Source organism: Saccopteryx leptura, chromosome 6 (assembly GCF_036850995.1).
Source record: "Saccopteryx leptura isolate mSacLep1 chromosome 6, mSacLep1_pri_phased_curated, whole genome shotgun sequence".
NCBI classification, from domain to species: Eukaryota; Metazoa; Chordata; class Mammalia; order Chiroptera; family Emballonuridae; genus Saccopteryx; species Saccopteryx leptura.
The window spans coordinates 157,081,467-157,104,621 of NC_089508.1; the positions used below are offsets into that span (position 1 = coordinate 157,081,467).

Consider the following 23,155-nt stretch of genomic DNA (forward strand, 5'->3'; position numbering starts at 1 on the left):
TGAAAGGCTTTTTGTGATGTAGCATATAGTTTTACTGTTCAAACTGTCCTGATTTGGGGAGCTGGGACTGATGAGGAGAGAGTCAGAGGAGAAAGGCAACAAGGACTGGATCAGGCGTTGGAAGACTTGGGTTTGAGTTTCAGCATTGCCACTGCCTTGCTCTGTGACTTTGGGCAAGTTGCTTATCCTCTCTGATCCACAGTCTCATCTGCAAAGTGCAGATGATACTCATGTCAGCTCCACCTATTCCTCAGAGTAGTTGTGAGGGTGACCTGAGACAAAGGGTGGGGAAGTGCTTTGTGAAGATCCACACAGCTGCAGGTGTTCCCTTTTGCACTCTGACTTAGAGTCTGACCAAGAAAGGAGGAGGTTTTGGTTAGAAACAGAAGCCAGTGACAGTTGCCTGTCGGGGTACAAGCCTTGTGCTCCTCTCCTCCAAGCTCCTTTCTGCAGCCAAGCTGATGGGAGTGTTGCCAAGGAGCAGGTGATCTCCCTGCACCCATCATCCTGTGTCCTGTCACATAGCCATGATCTGACTCCGTTTCCCTGAATGACAGGCCTGCCCCCCGCCAAGGACTGTCAGACCCTGTGCTTTTGGACAGTCTTTTCTATGGGGCTAATTTGGTATGGGAATTTGACTCTTTTTTCCTGGAAGATTGAGTGGCTCTTGGGGGTGACTTTTTCTTTCTTTTTTTTTTTTCATTTAAAAATAATTTTTATTTTTTCAGTTACAGTTGGCATATATTAGTATATTAGTCTTAGGTTCATAACCCTGTGATTAGACATTATATAACTTACTAGGTGATCACTTACTAGGTGATCATCTTGATAAGTCCTGTACGCATCTGACACCATACATAGTTATTAGAATATTATTGACTAGATTCCCTATGCTGTACTTTACATCCCCATGACTATTCTGTAACTACCAATTTGTACTTCTTAACCCTTCACCTTTTTCACCCAATCCCTAACCCTCTTCCCATCTGGCAACCATCAAAATGTTCTCTGTATCAATGAGTGATGGTTGTTCCTTAGTTTGGTTGTAATTTTGATGTGGTTGTGGGAAGTGGCAAGTACCAAATTTACCTGTGCTGCTATCTTGATCAGAAGTCTTGGAAGTGAACTTTTCTATCACTTGTTGGAAGACCAACAGCTGGTCCCTCCCTCTCCTCTGACTTGATCCGAGGCGGGCCACATGTGCCAACATTGTCATCCCACAAGGGTAGGATGACACATCAGGGCCTGGGTCTGTGTTCCTCACTGTTTCCAAAGCTTAAAAACTCACTTTCTCTTCTCTGGAAATCTTCCTCTTAGAACAAACCACAGTGATGTTTCCTAAGTGTTTCCAGGTGCCCTGTGTAGGGCCAGAGGCCGCTGCCATCATGGCCATGCACATGCAGGTTTTCATTGGATTCAGACAGACAGTAAAAAACAGTGGAGCCAAAATTGGTGGGCCATTCTGTTTATTAAAGTCTCGCACCGGCAGACGAGCAAACACACAGGAAAAACACTTCCCTTTCACTCAGGGCTCCCAAAGTCACTGACTCATTCTCCAGTTCCACAACCAGGAGAATCTTCTCCGGTTCCTCCTAGAATCAAAGGATCCCACACACCTCAGTAGGGCTCCCAAAGCTCCTCAGTTCTGGTTTCCCATCTGCACACCTTCTCTTTCCCTGCCAGCATGGTTTCTCTCCTTCTCCTGCTCCTCTCTGCAAACATGATTTCTTTCTCAGCACTCTGTCTTCTTTCTCTGTTTTCAAACTTTCTGGTGCGAAAACCTCTCCTCCAGCAAATATTAGCAAAACAATGGCCCTTCCCAAGCAGAAAGGTAATTTGCAATTTCACAGACCACATATACTTGGCGCTGCCCAGCCTCCAATGCAAACTATAAGTGAGCAAACATAAAAATCATATTTTACAAACTTTCTTGACCAACACCTGGCAAAGTACATTTCCTGTACTAGTTCCTTTAGTCCTCACAAGACCCTGTAATGACCATTCTTACCTTCCTCTTACAGATGAGGAAACCTAGGCCCAGAGAGTGTAAACCATTTGTCCCAGGTCTCACAGTTACAAAAAGACAGAGTTAGGATTCGAACCCTAGTCTTTCTGACTGCTAGGGCTGTGTCCTCAGCCACTCTCTCTGGCCTCAGCCACTATCCCTGATGCCACTCTGACCTTGGTTTCTTAGAATTTCTGTGTCATTTGACTCACAGTATTTCCTATCCATTGTGCCTTGTTTCCTAGAAAATTGTGAATGTATTTGTTTCCTGTTCTTTCTTTCTTTCCCAGAGGAACAGAATTATGTATACAGTAGGAGCTCAGCAAATTTCTTGTGAAAATCCCACTGGGTTGCTGTTGGCAGGTCCAGCATACCAAAAAGGCAGTGTTGGCCCTTTATGGAAGTTATCAGGAAGATGAATAAGGCTTGAAATGCAAGCTCCTGGCAGGGCTAACTCAGACCTCACAGAATGGATCACTCTGGTCTTTGAAGAGCTGAGAGCTATTTACACCCTGCTAATGGATCTTGCTGGCTGTGCTGTGTAAATACTCTGGTCTAAGGCCACAAATGAGTGAGGACAGGAGCGGGAAGAGAACCCCCTCCGCATCCTCAGGATGGGATTCAGGGGTGTGGGAAGCGGATGTGGAAGCGATGACTCCCATTTCATGGGACACCACATGCAGCTGGCCTGTGCATGATACAGAAGGACTTTCAGTTGGCATGTATGTGGTATATAGAAGTCTTTCCCGGCATGAGGTTCTTTGCATAAATAAATGGTGACCAGCTGTTAGTTTTCCTGTTAGCATGACCATCCATCACAGCTTGTTTCAAATATAAGTCTGGGAAGGAGAAGCTGAGACTCCCATGAAAGGCAAAAATTCCAATGATAAATCCAGACCAGTCAGGCACATATCTGCCTAGAGAAACTCATAAACTGGAAATGCTGGCTGGGATCCATCCAGGGACTAGGTTCAGAGTCTGATGTTCTCTGTAGGTGCCCCCCCACCCCCACCCCAGGGAAAAAGGAACACTTAATGAGCCCAGGCTCCCGTTGGGGGCCTGTTTGGTAGAACCAACATGGCGTCAATGGCTGCTTCCCTCGGCTGGGTGCCTCTCCCATCTGTAAAGCCAGTATTTGCGGCCACCATCACAGCTGCCTGGCCAACGCAGGTTCACATTTGATTTGGACAGACGATAAGGAATCAACAGAACCAAAAACTGGTGGTCCATTTCCCTTTATTCTAGACTTGCACCCGGCAAGCAAGTTAAAACAAACACACTGGGCTCCAAAACCCACTCATTCAGCACTCACAAACTACTGACTCATCTGAATTTTCCTAGAATCAAAGGCTTCTACCTCACCAGTCTTATTCACCTCTGTTCCCCATCTCCTTCTCCTCCACGAACTGGCTTCTCTTTCCCCCATTCCGCCATTTTGGCTGCCTCCTCCACATGGCTTCCCTGCCCTGCTACACCATGCGCTATTCCTCTCTACAAGAATGTAATCACTCTCCTCAAATGGCCTCCTAGCTTCTCCTTTTTAAAAACCTTTTGGGGCGAAAGCCCCTCCCCCAGCACGAAAGGCAATCAGCCACCCCATGTGGGCAGTGGCCATCTTTAACAGGGTGAGCAAAATATATCTATCTGCCCGACACCATCTCCTGCCACTGGCCTTGACTCACAATGGGTCTTGAGAAGGGATAGGTTGGCAGGGAAGGGAAAGATCTCCTCTCCTTGGGCTCAGCCCCTAGCTTGCTCATGGTGATCATGGCCCACAGATGTCCTGGTTCAGGGGTAGCAGGTGACAGACAGGTCAGGCAGTGTTACCATCAGTTCATGGTGAGCTCTCCAGTGCCACACTCTGTCTGCCTGCTGCAGGTCCAAAGCCACTATGGCATCTTGTCGGCTCTGAGGGAGGCAGGGGCCTGCCCTGCCTGCACCCCACCCCTCCTGCAACCAGGGGATGCTAGCACTCTCCTCATTCATTTTGGATCACTATTATTATTATTTTTCTCTTTCTTTCTCAGAACTCATTCATTCATTCATTTACTTACCCATTCTAAGTATATATACATATCTTCAGCATTTCAGGTACTGGGAATATAGGGGTAAACAGGGCAGGCATGATCTCTGATTTACCAGAACTCACATTTCATTGGAGGTGAGAACACAGTCAGATAAAACAAAAGTAAAGAAACTAAAAGATAATGGCAAGTTGGGAAGGGTGTTGTTAAAGAAACAGAGAGAGGGGATAACAGGAAGGACCTGTGTAGATGGAGTGGCTTTTCTGACAAGGTGACTTTCAAGCTGAGACCTAAAGAGAGAAGGAATCTGCAAGTGAAGAATAGGGGAAGAGCATTTCAGAAGTGAGACTAGCATGTGCACAGGCCCTGAGGTGGGGCAGAGGTTGGTTTCCTTGTGGAGTTAAAACCTGTCAGTGTGGCTGCTGTGTGATGAGTGCAGGCGAGCTAAGATAGTTCATGGTGGAGCTGCGGCCCTGTGACAGTGTGGTGGGCAGAGGAGCTTCATGGGCTCTATCCAGGCAATGAGTTTAATGGGGCAGGGCGGGGTACACTGAGAATGTTACTTTATGTGCATTTGTTACATTTGTCCATAAGTGTTTATTGAATCTCGGGCTTGCCAGGGATTATGCTGAGTGTTGAGGCAGATTAAATTTAGTTGGATTGTCCCCTGGAAACAAAGAGAACCCACAGGGGTCTTTAATTTTGGGTAACGTGGTGACGCACGGGAGCAGGGCAGCAGTGAGTTCTCTGCAGTGGTTTCCCAGGTACCAGCACTGCTCTCTCCAGAACTGCTGCACCTGCCAGCCTGGGACTCAGGCTCATTTGGGTTCTGCTTGCAGATGTAGCCCATGCTTCACACTGAAAGATGGAAGACCCCTATATGTCGCCAATGTGCGAATGAGCAAAAGACCAATCAGCCGAATAAACAGAATCAGGCTTTATTGGGAGCTCCGGGCGAGTTCACTGACCCTAGGACGCGGGTCTGTGAAGGCGCGCCCGGGTTAGGACTTTTGGGTTTTTTATATTTGCAGGAGGGGGTTGGTAACGGCCAGAGGGATGGGGGTTTGGTGAAGCGTGCAGTTCCCGGAACAACCTCAGGGGTGATTCTGAGGACTTGGGCGTGTGCGGTTTTGGTGAGATTAGCACCTGCCGGAAAATTCAGGGCAAAGGAGGGTTTCACAACCCAACCCCAAGGCAACTACCGGACACACACCTCATAGGTGCATAGCACCCTCAGACTCTGTGGACTGTGAGCCAAGGAGACCCTGTCTGTGGGGGAGGGGGCGGTCTGCACCAAGGCACAGAGAGTGCAGAGGCCTCAGCCAGATTGCAGGTGCGGGAGGAGAAACAGCACCTCCTAAGGCTGCAGCATCGGGGCTTCTGCTTCTCCTCTGTGCAGATGGAGAAATTGAGTCCCGGAGAGAAAGTCACAAAGTTACTCAACCAGCTGATAATTGTGTTTTCCATTTCATGTTCGAAAAGTACTTATGGAAAGAGATGCCTTTCTGTGCACAGCTCAAGTACCTGTTTTTAGTGCCGAGCAGATGGCCAAGAGGATCTAGTTGCTTTGTCCTGGGGATCCCTTGGTGTGTATCCCATTTCCATTATTGATGAGGAGTAGCGTCCTATCTGCACCTCATATTTTTGGAGGGATCATTTCCATTCTCAGTTTCTTTGCTTTCCCTGCAAGTTTATGTCCAGCTTTTATAGCTATTGGCCATGCCAGCCTCTGCTTAGCAGTGTGGAGAATGTCATGAGTGCTTATTCTGCCTCAGGGTCTGGGGAAGGCTGGGATCTTCAGAGGTATGTGGCCTGGGTTCCAGCTGTTTGACTTTGGAGAAGTGACTTACCTTCCCTGATCCTGGAGGAGAGGGAGAGTCAGATAGTGGTTCCTGAAACAGCAACAATGGCCTGCTTACCAGCTGCTTGTTCCTAAGCACCTTCCACGGTAGCTCAGAGACCCTCACACCTGAGTGTACACCACCTTCCCCGGCAGGGTCACCCCCAGACGGTCCCTTTTGGTATATCTGGGGGGGGGGCCGGAGTGTCTGCACTTTGAACAAGCTACCAGGTGCTGCTGGTCAGGCCCACAGTTTGAGAATGACTGCATGGGCTCATTTAGTTCAGTCATCACGACAACCCCTGTGCTTGTTATTATTGTTATTGTCACTTTGCTGGTGAGGAAATGAAGTAACTTGCCCAGGGTCACACAGCCACCAGGTGGTGACACCAGGATTCAAATCCAGGTCTGTGCTGTCTGAAGCTGTTGTCCTGGGTGTCTGTGTCCCCTCGCACGGTGCCTGCCTGACAGGGACGAGGCGCTCCGCGAATGCTGGCTGCGGTCCCTTCACCTCTTTAGACCAAAACAGGCCTTTATCCAAGATGATAGTTGACACCAAATGGTTTTCATTATTATTTTGTGATAAAGCAGAACCAGCTAATACTCTGAAAACTTGGATAAGAAAACCCAGACTTGAAAGGATGGGTAACTAGAGAGGTGCTGAGTCATCAGAAGTCACTGGCCTCCAGGGCTGGGGCGGGGTGGGGGGGCTGAGGACGCTGAGGACTCACTCATCCAGGGCAGGGCCTCAGCCGCAGGAGGGCTCCCTCCGCTGACACGGGATAGTGAAGGGCTGCCCTTTGGAGGTGGAGGTCGGCCTGCTGCAGCCAGCCCCAGCCAGTGGAGAGGAGTCACTTATTGTCTTTCTTTGCCTCTCTCCCCAACTGGGGCAAAGTGTGAGCCCCCCAAGCTTGTGCAGACAGTGTGGGCACAGTCTCAGAGGCCTGGGCCCCAGGAAGGCAGTGGGAGCTGTAGATTGGACTCATAGGAAGGAGGGATTCAGACAGTGGGGAGCAGGGAGGGCATCCTGGCAGGGGACAGTTGGGAGCGAAGGTGCAGGGTGTGGAGTTGCAAACAGCACCTTTGAAGCACATCACGGGGGCTTTGCCTTCCTCCTGATGCAGCCCTAGCTCCCCCGTGATGTTTGCCCCGTGGACGCTTAAGTTCCCTCGGGTCAGTGGTGGGCCGCCCTGCACACCCAACTGAGGCGTTCAGACTGTCTCCTGTGGAGGTAAGGAAGCAGGGGCCGCAGAGTTCTAGAAGGAGGACGTGCCTCCCACCCCCCATCTCAGCCTGAGCCTTGGACTTGCATGGGAGCATTTGCCTTTCTTTCTGAATTCTCATCCAAACTTTTCTGCGGACTTTTTATGTGAATTCTCTGGAAGCCAAATTATCATGTAGACTTCAGCCAGGCAGTCCCCTATTTGTGCCCCCGCCCCTGCTGGCAATAAGGCGTAGATTTAGGGAGAGCTGTAGTCCGCATTCCAGCTCCCCCAGCCCGAGTAGGCCCTGCTTAAGTTGGTACCTTCATCTCTGTGAGCTCAACCCTAAACTCTCTGGGTCTTAGCTGGATTAAGGGCCTAGATTGTTGCTGAGGAGGAAGGAGGTACCTCCATAATTGCTGTTTAAATCTACCTAACAATAGCCACATGTGGAGCCCGATTTGAGGGTTATTAAATCTGAGCCTATTCTTCCCCTAAACATGCCTTTGTTTGCATAGCTGGGCAACCTGGGGAGAGAAAGAGCTGCAGAGTCCAAAGGGTGCTTGGGGGGGGGGTGCATTTCCAGGAAAGCAAGCTGCTCTCGGGCACCGGGACCCATCGCCAAGGAACTTCTCTGATCATGAGCTCAGGTCCCAGACGGTGGCAGCTGCTTCACACAGCTTGGGGGCCTCCCCCCAGTCCCTGCTCCCCTGTTAGAGAGTCTTGTCTCCCTGCATCAACCATCTGCCCTCTCAGGGGCAACACAGACGGAGTGGGATACTGTGGAGAGACACCCTCTACACTGGCTTCATCAACCATTTGGGCCAGAAGGGCACATACTTCTCAGCTTTTCCCACAATGTAAGGTGAAGGGCAAGAAAAGGGTGTTTCGAAGGCATGCCATTGGCTCCCAGCTCTTTCCTCGGGGTGAGGTGAGGTAGGGGGAAGGGCAGGTGGCCCGGGTGACCCGCTCTGCACAGGTGATCTGCTCTGCATTGTGAGGCTTGTAAGCAGACTGAGTGGCATGGGCTCATTTTGATCAGTTGCTTTTTTGGAGACAGGTGCTCATGTGTACGTGTGACAGAGACCTGGGTTAGGGAAAGGCCCAGCATGAGCCTCATGGGGTGTGTTCCCTGGAAGGGTGCAGCTAGGCTCCTGTGGGGCTCTCTTGTTTGGGTGCTGTGATGCCACCTTTGTAAGCAAAGGTCCAGGTGGCTCTAGGGCCCAGGAGGCAGGATAGTGTTATTGTCTGAGGCAGGGGTCAAGTTGACTCCTGCGCTCTGGGAGGGTGCACACCTGCTAGCCACCAGTGCCCTCTCCTGAAGAGCCCCGAGCTCAGGGCAGACCTGCTTCCCTTCAGAGGGAAGCCCAGGTATGGGGCATGGTCAGTGGTCAACCACAGGGAGCAGAATTAAAATCTTGCAAAGCAGTGTCTTTGCAAGTGACAGATATTTTGTTTGTGTTTTTTTTTGCTTTAAATTATCATCTTAAACAACTTTGTAACCCAGCTTATTAATATTGAATTTCTAGAAAGTTATACTTAACAAGAACTTGAAGCATAACAAAAACAAAGGACAAAGAGGGGAAATAACAGTCGTGTGATCGATAGCTGAAGAGAGTAAGAAATCTTACAGATTAGTAGGCATTTCTTCTCCGGAGGGCGGAGGGAGCGGGAGCCCTCATGCACTGCAGGGTGCAAATAGCCACAGCGTTTCTGGAATGCACTCTGGCAAAAGTGTATGAAATACCTTGAAAGCTGGCACAAAGCTTTACCTTTTGTCTGTTTTCACACAGCTCTGCTTCATACAGTATTTTTCCCCATCTTTTTTTTTTCTTGGTAATGAGCAGCAAATTTTTCTTCTTTGTGTACAGTTGTGTAATATATTTGTTATAACTTTTCAAATTATATATAATATGTAATTAAATATTTATATTACTGTTTGTACTGAGATGCTATTTATGGATTATTCCTGCCCTGCCTGTAGTCTATGTTACTCTGGTCTCTAAGAGCACCCGTGACCAGGCTCCTCTCTAGAATTACAGGCAATCATGGGGGTTGGGTGGGGAAGAGGGAGAAGAAAGAGTGTGGGTGTTGGTGTGGGTCAAGGGTTCAAATCCCAGCAATGTCCCTATCCCAGCAAGGTCCCTGCCTCCCTGTGTGGTGCCAGCTCAGTTACCTAACCTCTCTGAGCCTTGGTGTCTGCACCTTCCACATGGGGCTCCTGCTCACCCAGGGGCACTGAGCAAGGATCAAATGAGGGAATTCTGGCAAAGCCCCTGGGCACTGGAGCTGTGCATAGGGGGTGCTTGGTGCATGGAGTGATTCTTGCCAGTTGGATGCGGTTCCTGTGAAAGGACTTACTCACCTGGGCCAGGGAGCATCAGCAGTCCCTCGGTCCAATCCCCTGCTCCTTGGCAGGGCTGTGTTCCAGGATTCCCAAGAAAGCAACTCATCCCAATCTCAGAGACCTCAGGGGAAGGAGAGGCAGACTCCTGCTTACTAATGCATTCCAGCGTCTCACCCTTGGAGCCAGGAAGTCCTCCTGAGTGTCTACACTTAATCCTCACCACTCAGTTGAAGCTTATTTTCTCTTGCTGCTTCCTTACGGGAAAAAGACTGAGATTTTCCTCATGCAAGACTTCTGGCTTCTGGGGCAAGCAGCTCTGTCTTACAAGGTGATTTTATAGGGAGATAGAAGAATATTCAAGGGGAGGAAATGGAGGGGAGGGCTGTGGGAAGAGAGGTGTAACGTCCTGGGACTTGTCCCTGAACAGCTTTGGAAAAGGACCACCCCTCTGTACAGGCCCTGTGTCCTCCCTTGGGACCTGGATACTCATCTGCACCCTCCAGATCTCCACGTGGCTGTCTCAGGAATCTCAGCCTCACTCTGCCCTGACTGCCCTAGCGCACCCACCTTGCACTGCTCCAGGGTCCTCCACCTTAGAGCATGTATGTCTGTCCATCCTTTCACACAGCTGGACACCTGGGAGATGTCCCTGACACAGTTCCTGTCTAGCCCCCAGTCTGTCTGATCCAGCCCAAGTCTTGTTAGTTTCATATGCTATAGCTCTTGAATCTCGCCACTTCTGTCCATTTTCACTGGTGCCACCCTAATCCTGTCACTGTGGTCCATCACCCTGACTGCTGCTAGCTGCCCACCCACTCTTTACCTTGCCCTCCTCCGTCCTTTTTTCACTCAGCAGCAGAGCCCTCTCTGCAAACACAGACTGACCTTTACACTCATCTGCTTAAGAGTGCCAGTGGTGTCCCATTGTTCTCTGTATAAGGACTACACTCTTTGGCATGTCCTGTGAACCCTTGTCTGTTGTCATGTTTCCCCTGGCTCCCTGCTCCCTAGCCACTTGAACTGCCTTCTGCTAGTTCCTCAAACATAACACATTCCCTCCTACCCTGGGGCCTTGACACATGATCTTCTTGCTGCTTCTTGGACCATCTTCTGCCCCACCTACCTTTGCCTCATTAACTGTCACTTATCCTTTAGATGTTAACGGTTACTTCGGGAAAGACTTTTGATAAAGGCTAGCTCAGCTGCCTTTATTAAAAGCTCTCCTAGACCAGAGTTCCTTTCCTTCAGAGTCCTTAGGTTAGTTTACAGTAGGAGTTCATAGGCATGGCATTGACATCTGTCTTGACATCCTTCTACACCGTAAGCTTTGGGAGAGCTTGTTGGGAATGTTGTTGGTTTTTCCCTGTGTCCTCCGGTGCCCAGTGCAATGCCTGGCATGCAGTTGGTGCGCTCCATCCACATCTGTGGAATGAGGGTTTCTCTCTGAGTCTGGACAAGAACCAGAGCTTATCCAGCCTTCCCTTTGGGAATTGTCTTGGAGACTGTGTCCACTTTTCTTGGCATTCATTCTGTGGTCATGCCCCCTTCTCTGCACAGACCATCTATGTGGGCAGGTTTGGTGTTTAGACCAGCCAGGAGCTGTTCACCGGGCGCAATGTGCAGGGCAGTGTCACGTCCTGGCCTGTGAGTAACTCTGTGCTTCTGAGTGGCTGAGGTACTCAGAATCTTTGTGAATAGGATTAGACCCAAATGCTAGGTAGTACAAGGGCTTTTGCTATTGACAAGAACCCAGAGGGGTGGCCCTGGCCGGTTGGCTCAGTGGTAGAGCGTCGGCCTGGCGTGCAGAAGTCCCGGGTTTGATTTCCGGCCAGGGCACACAGGAGAAGCGCCCATCTGCTTCTCCACCCCTCCCCCTCTCCTTCTTCTCTGTCTCTCTCTTCCCCTCCCGCAGCCGAGGCTCCATTGGAGCAAAGATGGCCTGGGCGCTGGGGATGTCTCCTTGGCCTCTGCCCCAGGCGCTAGAGTGGCTCTGGTCTCAACAGAGCAACGCCCTGGAGGGGCAGAGCATCGCCCCCTAGTGGGCAGAGCGTCGCCCCCTGGTGGGCGTGCCGGGTGGATCCTGGTCGGGCGCATGCGGAAGTCTGTCCGACTGTCTCTCCCCGTTTCTAGCTTCAGAAAAATACCAAAAAAAAAAAAAAAAAGAACCCAGAAGGAAAGAAGAAATAATCCTTTGGTAAAGCAAATAATTACTAGGTAATTTGCCCCTTTTGTGACTTCAGTTTGTTGTATGCACTAGGAGAGCTTTGTTAGCCACCTGTTAGAGAAATGAGTGGCATTAGCTGGCCATATGGCTGAGGGAGTCAGTCCAGAATCCCGATAGTGACGGAGTCTTCTCAGTCAGCTGGCTCCCCTCTGAGTCTCAGAAGTGACGTAAAGGGCGTTTGATGGCTCCCACAATAAGTCGTCATTGTTTACTAACTCCCCAGTGAGTTGAAGAGCTAACTCTCTCTCCACCTCCCCCACCCCGCCTCCATTCCTCAGGTTCCCATCTCAGACATGTGATGCCCTCTGGCAGCTCCAGCAGGTCCGATTGGTAGGTGGAAATGCTAGTTTGATGGGCATGTGGTCTAGTGGGAAGGTTGGCCTGGGTTTTTGTCCTGCTGTGGTCACTGGTTCTCTAGGTAATCTAGAGTGTTATCTTATACCTGTCTGACCTCAGTCTCCCATGCCTGATTCATCTCTTAGGGGTGTGGGGCTCACTCTAAGGCAATGGGTTAGAGGTGCTCTGAAAAGTCTTTAACACCATTCAAATACAGAGAACACTGAGGACTGAAATATACCAGTGGGCAAAAATCTAGTTTTCCAATCTAGTATGATGAGTTTTTAACACTTGATCTTCTCTTCTAATGTGCGATCTTCTTGCACAGATCCACCTTACTTCCCTGGGCCTCACTTTCCACATCTGTGAAGCCAGATGGATTGGTTCCGGGCTGGTACGTAGAATTAAGTGCTGTCTCTCTCTGTCCCCCCACAGTGCAGGCAGACCTTGCTGGCGAGCTCTGGAACGCAACCCTTCTCAGTGGAGTGGTGTGGAGAGCCCCTAGTGCTCATCTATCCAGCTCTGGTTCGGGGATGATGCTGTTTGCAGTTATGAAGGTGCAGGCAAAGGAATCCAGGCCCAGAGAGGTCGGCCGGCCCAAGAGTTGGAGGGTAAGTGCATTTGTGAACTTACAGTTGGCTTTGGCGAGGTTGCTTGGGTGTGTTCTCATGTTTAAAACATACTAAACAAGTCCAACTTGGGCCCAAATAGACCATTTATATGTTTCAAAGACATCACCTTTTTCTCTTTGATTTTGACCTCTGACAGAGGTTGCCATGTTTGCATTTCTTTGCCTGCCTGCCTGCCTCCCTTCCTCGGGTGAATGTGGCACACCCCACCAGGATCCTGCCAATCCCTATGGGGCCAGATCCGTGGTTGGTCCGTGGTTGGTCATGTCACTCCCTGAGGTCTGAGCCCCTCACCCCTCACTGGACTCAGCTCCAGGGCTGTGTGCCCCAGGATGTGCCATCCTTTGGAAGCAAGCTGGTTTTCCATCTTTTGAGGCGCTTTTCTGCCCAGCAGAGCCCTAGGGGGAGGAATGAGGACAGATAGGTATTTGGTGGGAGGGGAGCAGGAAATTAGGTGAGTGGTTCAGGGCTCTCCCTCCCTCCCTGCCTCCAGTGTTGGCTCCCCCACAGTCGCAGGCATCTGGGGATCTGGGGAAGGAAGGGGCCTGCCAAATGGGGCCTGAGCCGAGTTCAGTCAGAAAAGGGAGCGGGCTGGGCAGTGCGTATTCAGCTTGTGCGTCCACAACTGAGAACACCCAGCTCTGTATACTGGGAACTAAACTGGGGTTTGATATTGGGGGTCTACCTCCCTATTCAGAACCCAGCAGTCAGAGGTCCCATGGGAGAGACGAAGGTCCTCTCTGGTCTATATTTTGCTGTCATCCATCTCTATTTCTTTCTATTTTGCTTAAGAAATTGATGTATTGAAAACATTTTGTGGCCAAGTGGGCCCGAACCCAAATGTGACCTTCAAGCCCAGGGGGTCCGGATGCCCCTACTCCGCTCCCCAGGCATGTCCCACGGCCCACCTGCCACTCCTTGTGGTGCTGGGCCTTTCAAACAGGCGCCGTCTTCTGCCCTGGTTGTGTGGTTTAACAAATACACCTGGGACGAGCTCAGAGACGAGGGTGGGAGGAGAGAAAGAATCGTCTTTTTTTTTTCTTAACTGTCCCCAGGATGCTTGGAGCAGGCTGGGAGGATTCTCACTAATCTAATCTCTGTCAGAAAAAGAACGATAAAACAATTCAGGCTTTAAAAGCCAAATCCCCTTCCTGCACTTACGCGGGTTCTGTATCTCTGCCTTACCATTTTTCCTCCTTTGTGACGAAGCCGGGCTTCAGTTTCTCAGTCAGGGTTTCAGTGGATAAGGATTTCATATTTTCCTCTTCCATTTTTTCATATTTAAATTTGCTTTACTCTCCAGTTTGACTTTCCACTGACCCTTGCAGAATTGGCGTATTTCAAGGAGGGGGAAGAGATCTCATTATAGGAAATGAGAAAAATGGAGCCGAGTTTTAAAACTTTTAATGACTAAAACATAGTGTTCCAAGTCGGTATTGCATTGGGGTTGAAGTCACTGTTTGGTTACAAGTCTTTTAGGTCTAAACGGGGTGGATGACATCTGTTTAATTTTAGATGTCTGGAATACATTCTGAAAATAATGAAATCCAAATGTATGACCAAATTAGAGAACAATTTCTATCTGCGACAAAGACGTTTTAAAAATAAGAGCAAACATTTTGACCAAACAAAGCTTTCAAAGACCAATCAAATCTTTGGTCATCTTGCTTTGACTTGTCCCTGTGGGTCTCTCCATGGTTGAGAGAACTTTCCTCCTCTTTGTGTGTGAATCAGATGTTATTATGTAATTTTATACCCATTTTCCCTGTCCTTTCTCTGGGTGTGTGCTCCGCTCTGAGCTGTCGGCCCTGGAAGGACCGTGTTTAAGGGAGCGAGGACCCTTTACAGGAAGGCCCCCTGGTGCAGCAAAGAGCTCTTGTCAGAAAGACAGGAGGGCCACGTGACAGCTGGCACAGAATAGGCCGAACAGTGTGGGAGGGACCCAGGGAGAACTGGTAGTGATGGTGATAGTGATGGGGCAGTACTAGCCTGAGCATCGGGACAGGCAGGGAGCAGCTCGGACTCTCACTTGCCCTGTGTGACTGGGGCAGGACCCGGACCCTCTCTGGTCCTCACTTTTTCCTTCTGTTTGAGGAGCTCAGGGATTCCAGGAGGCTGGCAGTGTTGTCCTCTCTCCGGGAAGGTTCTGTGGTGGTTCGGGCCCCTCCTGTTGGTCTGGGCGCTGAGTAGTTTCCCCTGCACTTCCCAGAAGTCCATGGGACAATGTGAGACTGCTCCTGTGCGTGTTCTTTATTGTTCCTATCCCAGGAGGTCCTATGAGGGTGGTATCAGCAGTCAGACATTACTGTGTACACTCTGTGCTGCAAGAGTGGAACCAGTGTCCAGCCATCTCCTCCAGCCTTGTGAGATAGGAAGTGAATGATGGTCAAGGTTTTGCTTGACATTTTTTTTTTTTTTTTTTTTACAGAGACAGAGAGTCAGAGAGAGGGATAGATAGAGACAGACAGACAGGAACAGAGAGAGAGATGAGAAGCATCAATCATCAGGTTTTCGTTGCGACACCTTAGTTGTTCATTGATTGCTTTCTCATATGTGCCTTGACCGTGGGGCTGCAGAAGACCAAGTAACCCCTTGCTTGAGCCAGCGACCTTGGGTCCAAACTGGTGACCTTGGGGTCTCGAACCTGGGTCCTCCGCATCCCAGTCTGACACTCTATCCACTGCGCCACCTCCTGGTCAGGCTTTGCTTGACATCTTAAAACACTTGGCTACTGGGGAAGGTAATTGTGTATCTCTAGGTTGTTTGTGCCTTCCAAATATTTATAGACTCTAATCTCCCTGCCTTGTCCCACCACTCCGATGCTGGCCCAGCTCCTCCCCCGAGAGCCAGCCCCTTCTCTGTGGAATTACCTCACCCTCTTTACCAATGCTGTTTGGCCAGGCTCAGCCATCCCAGGGTCAGCTTCCTGAACCTCACGGGCCATTATGTGCATATTCTATCCATGGCTTGGGCTTTTCTGCTGGATGTCCCAGAGATTGGAAAAGATGTCTCAAGTGCTTGCTCTTGACTAAAGGTCACAGACAGGCCTGGGAATGGGGGTTGTAAGCCTGTGATGCCCAGGCTAAAATGGGTAAAGCTTTGACTGGGGGAGGTAAGGCTTGGGCCGGGCTGTGCAGCAATGAGCAGGCTGAGGTGCGGGCTGTTGTGGACACGTAATGCACGGATGGCGAATGCTGGGGGAACCTCATCTACCCCCTTGTGGGGCTTTGGGCAAGTTCTGCCTGTCTTTGGGTTTACTGTCCTTGTCTATAAAGTGAGGCCAGCAGTCCTTTTCCCATTGGGCTGCTCTAAGGCCGGGGGGTGGAGTGAGCATGCACTTTGGCAGCCTGGAGGCACCAGGCGAATGGGTTGGGGGCACTGGTTTCTGGGAAGGGTGTTCAGGACAAGATATCGTGGCACAACGCTGAGAGAACAGGACTGTTCTGAGCCGGATGTTTGCCTGTGGCCCAGGTGCGCCCTGTCAGGAAGCCGTGCTGTCAGGCTCATTTCCTAACTTTTTGTCTGGCTACGAGGGTCTAAGTGGACCAAAGTTTTGCCGGTGTAGCTGTAATTAGAGCTCTCAGTATTAGACTTAGTCGTGCAATTAGACTTGGCAGGTGTTAAGTGTAGTTTAGTGTTCTAACTGCAGTGCAAAATCTTTACAGCAGCGTGGCTGGGCTGGTCCCCCAGATGTGTATCGAAAGGGAGCCCAGGGTCCAGGCTTGGTGCTGTTGTTTTTTCTTTTGTTTTAATGGACTTTAGTTTTTAGAGCAGTTTTACATTCAGAGCACTGCCCCTACACATGCATAGCCTCCCCCGTTATCAGCATCCCTCCACAGAGTGGTTCATTTGTTACAACTGATGAGCCTACACTGACACATACCGCGTCTATCAGGGTCCACGCTGGATGCTGCACCTTGTATGGTTTTGGACAGCCGAGTAATGACATGTATCCACCATCATAGTATCATACAGAGTAATTTCCCTGCCCCCAAATCCTCTGTGTCCTCCCTGTTCATCCCTCTCTCCCCTTTACCTGGTGACTGCTGTTTTTTTCTAATTGTCTTTCTAATGTTGCCTTTTCCAGAATTTTGTACAGTGGGAATCATCTAGTATGAAGCCCTTTTCAGATTGTCTTCTTTCACTTAGTAACATGCAGTTAGGGGTCCTCCATGTATTTTCATGACTTGTTAAATCATTTCTTTTTAGCACTAAATAATATTTCATTGTCTGGAGGATGTCTTGGTTGCTTCCAAGTTTGGGCAGTTATAAATGAAGCTGCTATAAACATCTGTGTGCAGGTTTTCGTGTGGACAGATGTTTTCAACTCGTTTTGGTAAACACCTAGGAATGCAATTGTTGAATCATGTGGTAAGAGTATGTTTAGTTTTGTGAGAAACCACCGCACTGTCTATCAGAATGGCTGCACTGTTTGCATTCCCACCAGCAGTCAGGGAGCTCCCCGGCCCCACGTCGTCCCCAGTGGTGATTGTCAGCGTTCTGGATTCTGGCCGTGCTGATAGGTGTGTAGTGGTATCTGATCGGTGTTTAAATTTCTATTTCCCTAATAACACCTGATATGGAGCATCTTTTCGTGTGCTTTTCTGTGAAAGATGTCTGTTAAGGGTTTCGGCCAGTTTTGTAACTGAGCTGTTGGTATTCTTGTTAAGTTTTAAGAGTTCTTTGTATATTTTGGATAACAGTTCTTTACCAGACAGGTCTTTTGTAAATATTTTCTCCCAGTCTGTGGCTTGTCTTTATTCTCTTGAGGTTCTGGGTTTTGGCTGCCTGGGACACCGTCCCTCCTCGAGGGGCCCTGTGTGTGGTCTCTCTACCGGAATGACCAGATAGTGCTCCATGGATGGGGGATGGGGTGGAAGGTGGTGCTTGGACCTGGCCCTGGCTGCCACAGAGGGTGAGCCACCTGTCCTCTCAGTGCCTCTAGCATCAAGGATGGATCAGTGCCCTGACTGCTCCTCTGTGAGAGAAGCTTGGCCCCCTGTCAGGGGAGAGTACAGGATTAAGTGTAGTGTCATCATAAGTGGATTCTGTTATTTGTAATACCACCTTGTCAGGAATAACCTTGAGGCCCTGTCACGCCCCCAAGAGGGAATGCAGGGGAGAGGAGGTGAGGATGTTAGAACCTGTTGGTGGGATTAGTAGAGACAGCATTGAATTCTCAGGCTTGAGATCTGTTGGCCACACTTGGCCCCAGTTCCAGGAAGAATGTGTGTAGGGCCTCTGTCCTCTGTAGGCCCAGTCCTGGTCCCCATGCTATGGGCAATAGTATCAATAACACCTCCACTTCATTGCGATTGAGCACGTGCTCTGTGCCAGGCCCTACTATCTCATTCAGATTATCCTGAGGTGTTGTTCCTATGCCCATTTTCCAGATGAATGAACTAGGGATCAGAGAGGTGAGAAGCCTTGCTCAGGGCCCCTGGCCTTAAGTGAGGAGCCAGGATTTGAGTCCTGCCTGTCCGACTACAGAGCCCATGCTCCCTAGCCCAAGGCTGCCTGCTTGGCAGTTAATCCCCAGGCTCACAGCAGGTGTGGTCCAGAGCAGCAGGAGATGAGGAAGGCTGGGAGGAAAAAGAAAGCCACTGTGATTCCCTCTCCCCTTCACTCTCAACCCAAAGCCCTGACATAATCAGTATGCTGATCTTTACCACATGGACATTGGGCCTCATGGGAAAGGCCAGTTCTCGGGGAGGTTAGATGGGTGGTAGGAGGAGGGATGAAGAGGGATGAGGAGATAGGAGGAAGCAGTTATTCATGTCACAGTGACCAAGCATCAGGTCTGAGCCAGATGCTATGCTAGATGCTGGGGCTATAGCAGTGAACATGACAGACAAAGTCCCTGCCCTCCTGGGGCTTACATTCCAGTGAAACACAGGCAATACACACATAAACAAGAAAACCGTCAGGTGTGACAGGTCTACTGGAGGGCATTAAATTTGGGCAATGTGATGGAGAGCTCTTTTAAACTGGATAATCAGGGACAGCTTCCCCAAGAAGGAAGTTCAGCTGAGCTCTGCAGGACAAGGAAGTCAGCTGTGAGAAAATCAGGAGAGCATTACAGGTAGACAGAACAGCAAATACAAAGGGCCTGGGGTTGAACAAGTCTTGTGTGTTAAAGATGCAGAATGGGCAAGGCAGCTGGATTCAGGAATCCAGAAGGGAGTGGTAGACAATGATATGGGTGAGATATAATTCTGATCCTATGGGCTATATGGGTCATTATCTAAGAGTTTGGGGTTAATTTCAAGTACAGTGGGAAGCTGGGATAGTCACATGATTAGATTTGTGTTTTAAAAAGATCCCTTTGACTGCCGAATGGGCAGTTAATTGTAGGGAACAAAAGTAAAGACAGGAAGGTCAGAAGGCTAGTACAAGGCTAGAGCCAAGATACAAAAGGATGATGGTATAAGCTGAGAGAATGGAGAAAAGTGAGTGGGTCCAGGTGTGTTTTGGAGGCAGAGTCAGTAGGATTAGGATTTTCTGATGGATTGGCACTCCGTCCACCTAGTTGCTCAAGCTGAGAGTTAATTCCCGTTAATTCCCGATTTCCCTCTTTCCCTTAGCCCCATAGCCATTTGCTGAGGTTGAGGAAAAACTTTGCAGAAGGACAGGCTTGGGGGAGTGGAAATCAGCTTGGGACTTGCTGAGTCTGGAGTGTGGCGCTGAGAGGAGCGTAGGGGCTGGGGGTAGACATTGTGCGTCACTGGTGTGACAGTGTATTTAAAGCCACAGGACTGGATGAGATGGTGGATGGAGAGAGAAGAGAAAAGAGCTCAGAGACAGCCCTTAGTGCAGTCTGTAGATGTGGGAGGAACTGATCAAGGGTGACTGGAAAGGTACAGTGGGGGGAAGGGAACCCAGGGAGTGTGGCACCCTAGAAGGAGGGTTTTGGGGAGAGACTGCAGGGAATGGGCTTTGAGCACCTGTGCTGTTGGAGCCGTGAGAGCCAGTGCAGTGCAAGGCAGGGGGAAGCCTGAGCAGGGAGCGCAGAGGGACCAAGCCTGGGAGGAGATGTCAGGTCTGTCCAGCTCCCCCACAGCTTTGGAGTTTTGCCAAAAGAAGCAGAGAAATGGGTGGCATCTTGAGAAGGATGTGGGGGTCAAGGCAGGGTTTTGTTTTGTTTTTAAAACACAGGAGAAAATACAGCAAATTTGTATGATGGTATGAATGATCTAAGAGGGAGGAGAAGTTTAACGGCCCAAAGAGAGAGGGGACATTGATAGGAGTGACATCTTTGCCAGAGCACGGGATGTGGGACTTGGTGGCAGGGGAAGGAGCTGGCCTTGGTCGGGAGCAGGGATACTTTCTTCAGGCCTGGTTACGAATAGTGAGGCAGAGAAAGTGTATTTGGTGGAACTATTAATATGATTATCTGACCCCTAGTAGTCTGTCCTCAGACTAGACCTCTCCCGTGATCCTTCTGCCCATGTGCCCCTTGATGTCTACAGCCACGTGCCTCTGAGCACACTTTCTGTTCTTACCTACTTTACTGTCTTCTGTGATTCAGTCCCTCTGCTGCCTACCTCTTGTCCCCTTCCTCCAGGGAGCCTTCCCAGATTACCTTAGCCCATAGTGTTCTCTCCCCTCAGCTGCTGGAGTCCTGATGAACCAGAACCCAGAGAGACCTCTGGTCACTGGGACTCGAGAGCCAGCAGGAAGGGTGCTACCTTGTCACATCTGTTGTGCCATTGTCGTGAGTCCTCTGTGGCTAGGGAACATGCCATCAGTTTGTGGAGTGAGAGAGAAAAGACTGAGTGAGGGCCTAGGTTCTGGAGTCTCACTGATCTGAGTTCAAGTCAGAGGTCCTTACTACTTGTGTGATCTTTGGAAACTTAAAAAAAAAACCACTTTGAGCCTGTTTCCTCATCTGTAAAGTTATGTTAATAACAGGACTTATCTCACCAACTTTTGGTGAAAGTTAAATGAGATACTGCGTGTAAACCGTGCCTGGTGCCAGCACTCAATAACTATTATCGTCATTGTTATTCATATGTTATTTTTGTCCCCACCATCTTTTCAGCTGGACCTCAGTTAGGGAAGTCCACTTGACTATCCCATGCCTCAGTTTCCTCATCTGAAAAGTGGGGCTAATAACAGTTTGATACAACAGCTGGCACATAGTCGGAGTTTGAGAAGAGGAGCTTCCTGCTGCAGGTGATGACAGTGACAGTAATTGTCACTGTACATTCCCGCTTGCCCTGCTGACTCCCATGGGGACTGTGGTGCTGGTTCCTGGAGGTCCCATTCATTGGCAAAGGTGAAGCCCACTCCCTCCCTTCCCAGGCTCAGAGCTCCCTCCGTGGCTCCTCACACTTTCCCACAAACCCATTCATCTCTGGCTGTAAGATTACAAAGCTTCAAAATTAATTTTTTTAAAATTATGCTCTCTGAACCTTTAAATGTCATTTTAAGTACCGTAGTGTGTTCATGAAGCTCAGGCTATTTAGGACATCTTGGAGAAGTATGGCTGACAGTACCTTTTCAGTTTACATAAAAGCAGAGAAACACACATGGACCCAAATATATATCTATATAATTAAGAATAAAAATCATAATCCCCTAAGTAGGCTGTGCTGGTGAGCATCAGGTTTAATAGAGGATTAGGAGGAGGAATTAAAGTTGCCCAAGGGGTGCACCAAGAGACTTCAAACACCTTCCAGAAAACAAATTAATGTGGTTTTCAGAAATCATTTACCAGAGGCAGCAGAGAGGTTTCCTCAGGCCTCCCTGCTTTCTTTTGAAATGTACTTTTAACACTTGTATAAACAGTTTGGGCCCATGACATGGGGCTTCCTGTGCTGCCTTGCCTTCATTAGCTGGTGTCTCTGCGAGAATTTGAGAATTCGCCTCATTATCTGGACGATTTGATTTCCCGGCTCTGCTGCCTCTGGGCCGGCCTGGGGCCACTCTCTGTTCTGTCCCCTTCCTGTTGCCTGGTGGTGCAGAAACAGTTGGTTTGTGGCTCACCTGTTTCCACATCTTTTCACTCAAGTCTGGTTCCCCAGAGGTGCCCTCTGCTCCCTGGAGAACTGGATTTCTCAGGCAGGGGCAGCTGCTGGAGGTTGGAGCCTGGACCTACCTCAGGATCATCTGAGAACTTGGCAGAATTGACCTTCAGTGCCCAGCCTCCACTGGCCCCTTCATTTATTTCCCCTTCCCCTCTCTTTGGGAACATCTGCAGTGACGTGTGTGGCCTCTGCAGGTACAGAGTTCCCCATCACTGGAGGTGATCAAGCAGTGCTGAGGTTCTAAGGGAATGTGTGGCCCTGGATGATCACTGGAGTTCCTAGTACCTGGGATTCTGTAGTGTCCGCTTTCTAAGTGGAGTTGGAGCAGGCCATGCTGACGCTTCCCTGCTTCAGAGCCGACTCTGGGGAGCACTCACTGTGTGCCTGGCCCTGCTCAGAGCACTTATTTGGTTGTAACAACCCGGGAAGAGGTATTGTGCCTCCACTTTCCAGAGGTGGAAACTGAGGCCCTGGGAGGTTAACTTGCACAAGGTTACAACTAGTAAGTGATGAATGATGACACCTATTAGCCAGCAGCTAGGGACCTGCTGAGCTCTTCACAGGGAAGTGAAGCTTGACTCGACCTTGCCTGTTTTGCCAGGAAGCTGGGTGGAGTGCAGCCCAGCCCTAGTTCTTGACCTCCTGAGAGGTCAGATGACATTAGTCCCTCTCTGCTTGCTCAGGGGATAAGTGGTGATTTGTAGAATTGCCTTTCCCACAGAAAGCCGAGCTCCCGTGGACTAGTGAGGCAGTGACATCCAGGCTGGGCTGATGAGTGTGCCATCTTCTAAGTTTACTCACTTTTGTAAATGGACTGGTGGTTGGAGGTGAGCTCTCTGAGGCTGATTCACCCTGAGTTCACATGAGGCCACTTGCCCACGCAGTGCCTCCACCTCCTGCAGGCGCCCCCGAGGCCCGGAGGGAGCTTCCTTATCCCGATCAGGGGTGTCTTAGCAAGGGAGGGAGCACGGGTTTCCACGGCCTGTGGGTGAGGACACAGAGGACCTGCGGCCTTCGCAGTCCCGTGCTCCTGCTTCTCACTGGAGCTGCATACACACCGCCCCCACCCCCACTGCTGCCTGTGCTGCTCTCACAGGGGACTCTGGTGTGACATCACTGAGCTACGGTCACCAGGAGTGGGTTGCCCAGGAGGGAATAGGGGAGTTCTGCTGGGTTCACAGATCCGAGTTCACCAACAAGGTGGGATTTAGGCCGAACCTCGGGGCAAGGGAGGGTTTTTCTTGGCAGAGAGATCTTTCTGTCTTTGAGCACATTGGTGGAGCGCACACCATGCTGAGCTTGTCACACCCCTGCTCTCATTTCACGCTCGTGATAGCTCAGGCTACCACCTGCCTACCATCAGTGAGGGGATGGAGGAGAATCAGCTTGCTAAGGTTGCCCAGCTAGATCTGAACTCAGGACAGGAGGCTGCTCATGCCCTCTGGGGGAAAGCATGAGCATGGCAGGCAAGCCTGGAGGACCTGGTGGCTTTGGTGAACAGCTGGAGGGAGAGAGGAGG

General features: G+C 50.0%; 1 long non-coding RNA gene across 2 annotated transcripts in view; it reads left to right on the top strand.

Annotated features, from left to right (window-relative positions):
• The window catches only part of LOC136377319 (uncharacterized), a 148,513-nt gene that overhangs the window by 42,202 nt on the left and 83,156 nt on the right, over positions 1–23,155 (top strand). For both annotated transcript variants that reach the window (XR_010746280.1, XR_010746281.1), the window contains exon 2: positions 12,414–12,589. This is a non-coding gene — a long non-coding RNA (uncharacterized lncRNA). The remainder of the gene's footprint in view (positions 1–12,413; positions 12,590–23,155) is intronic.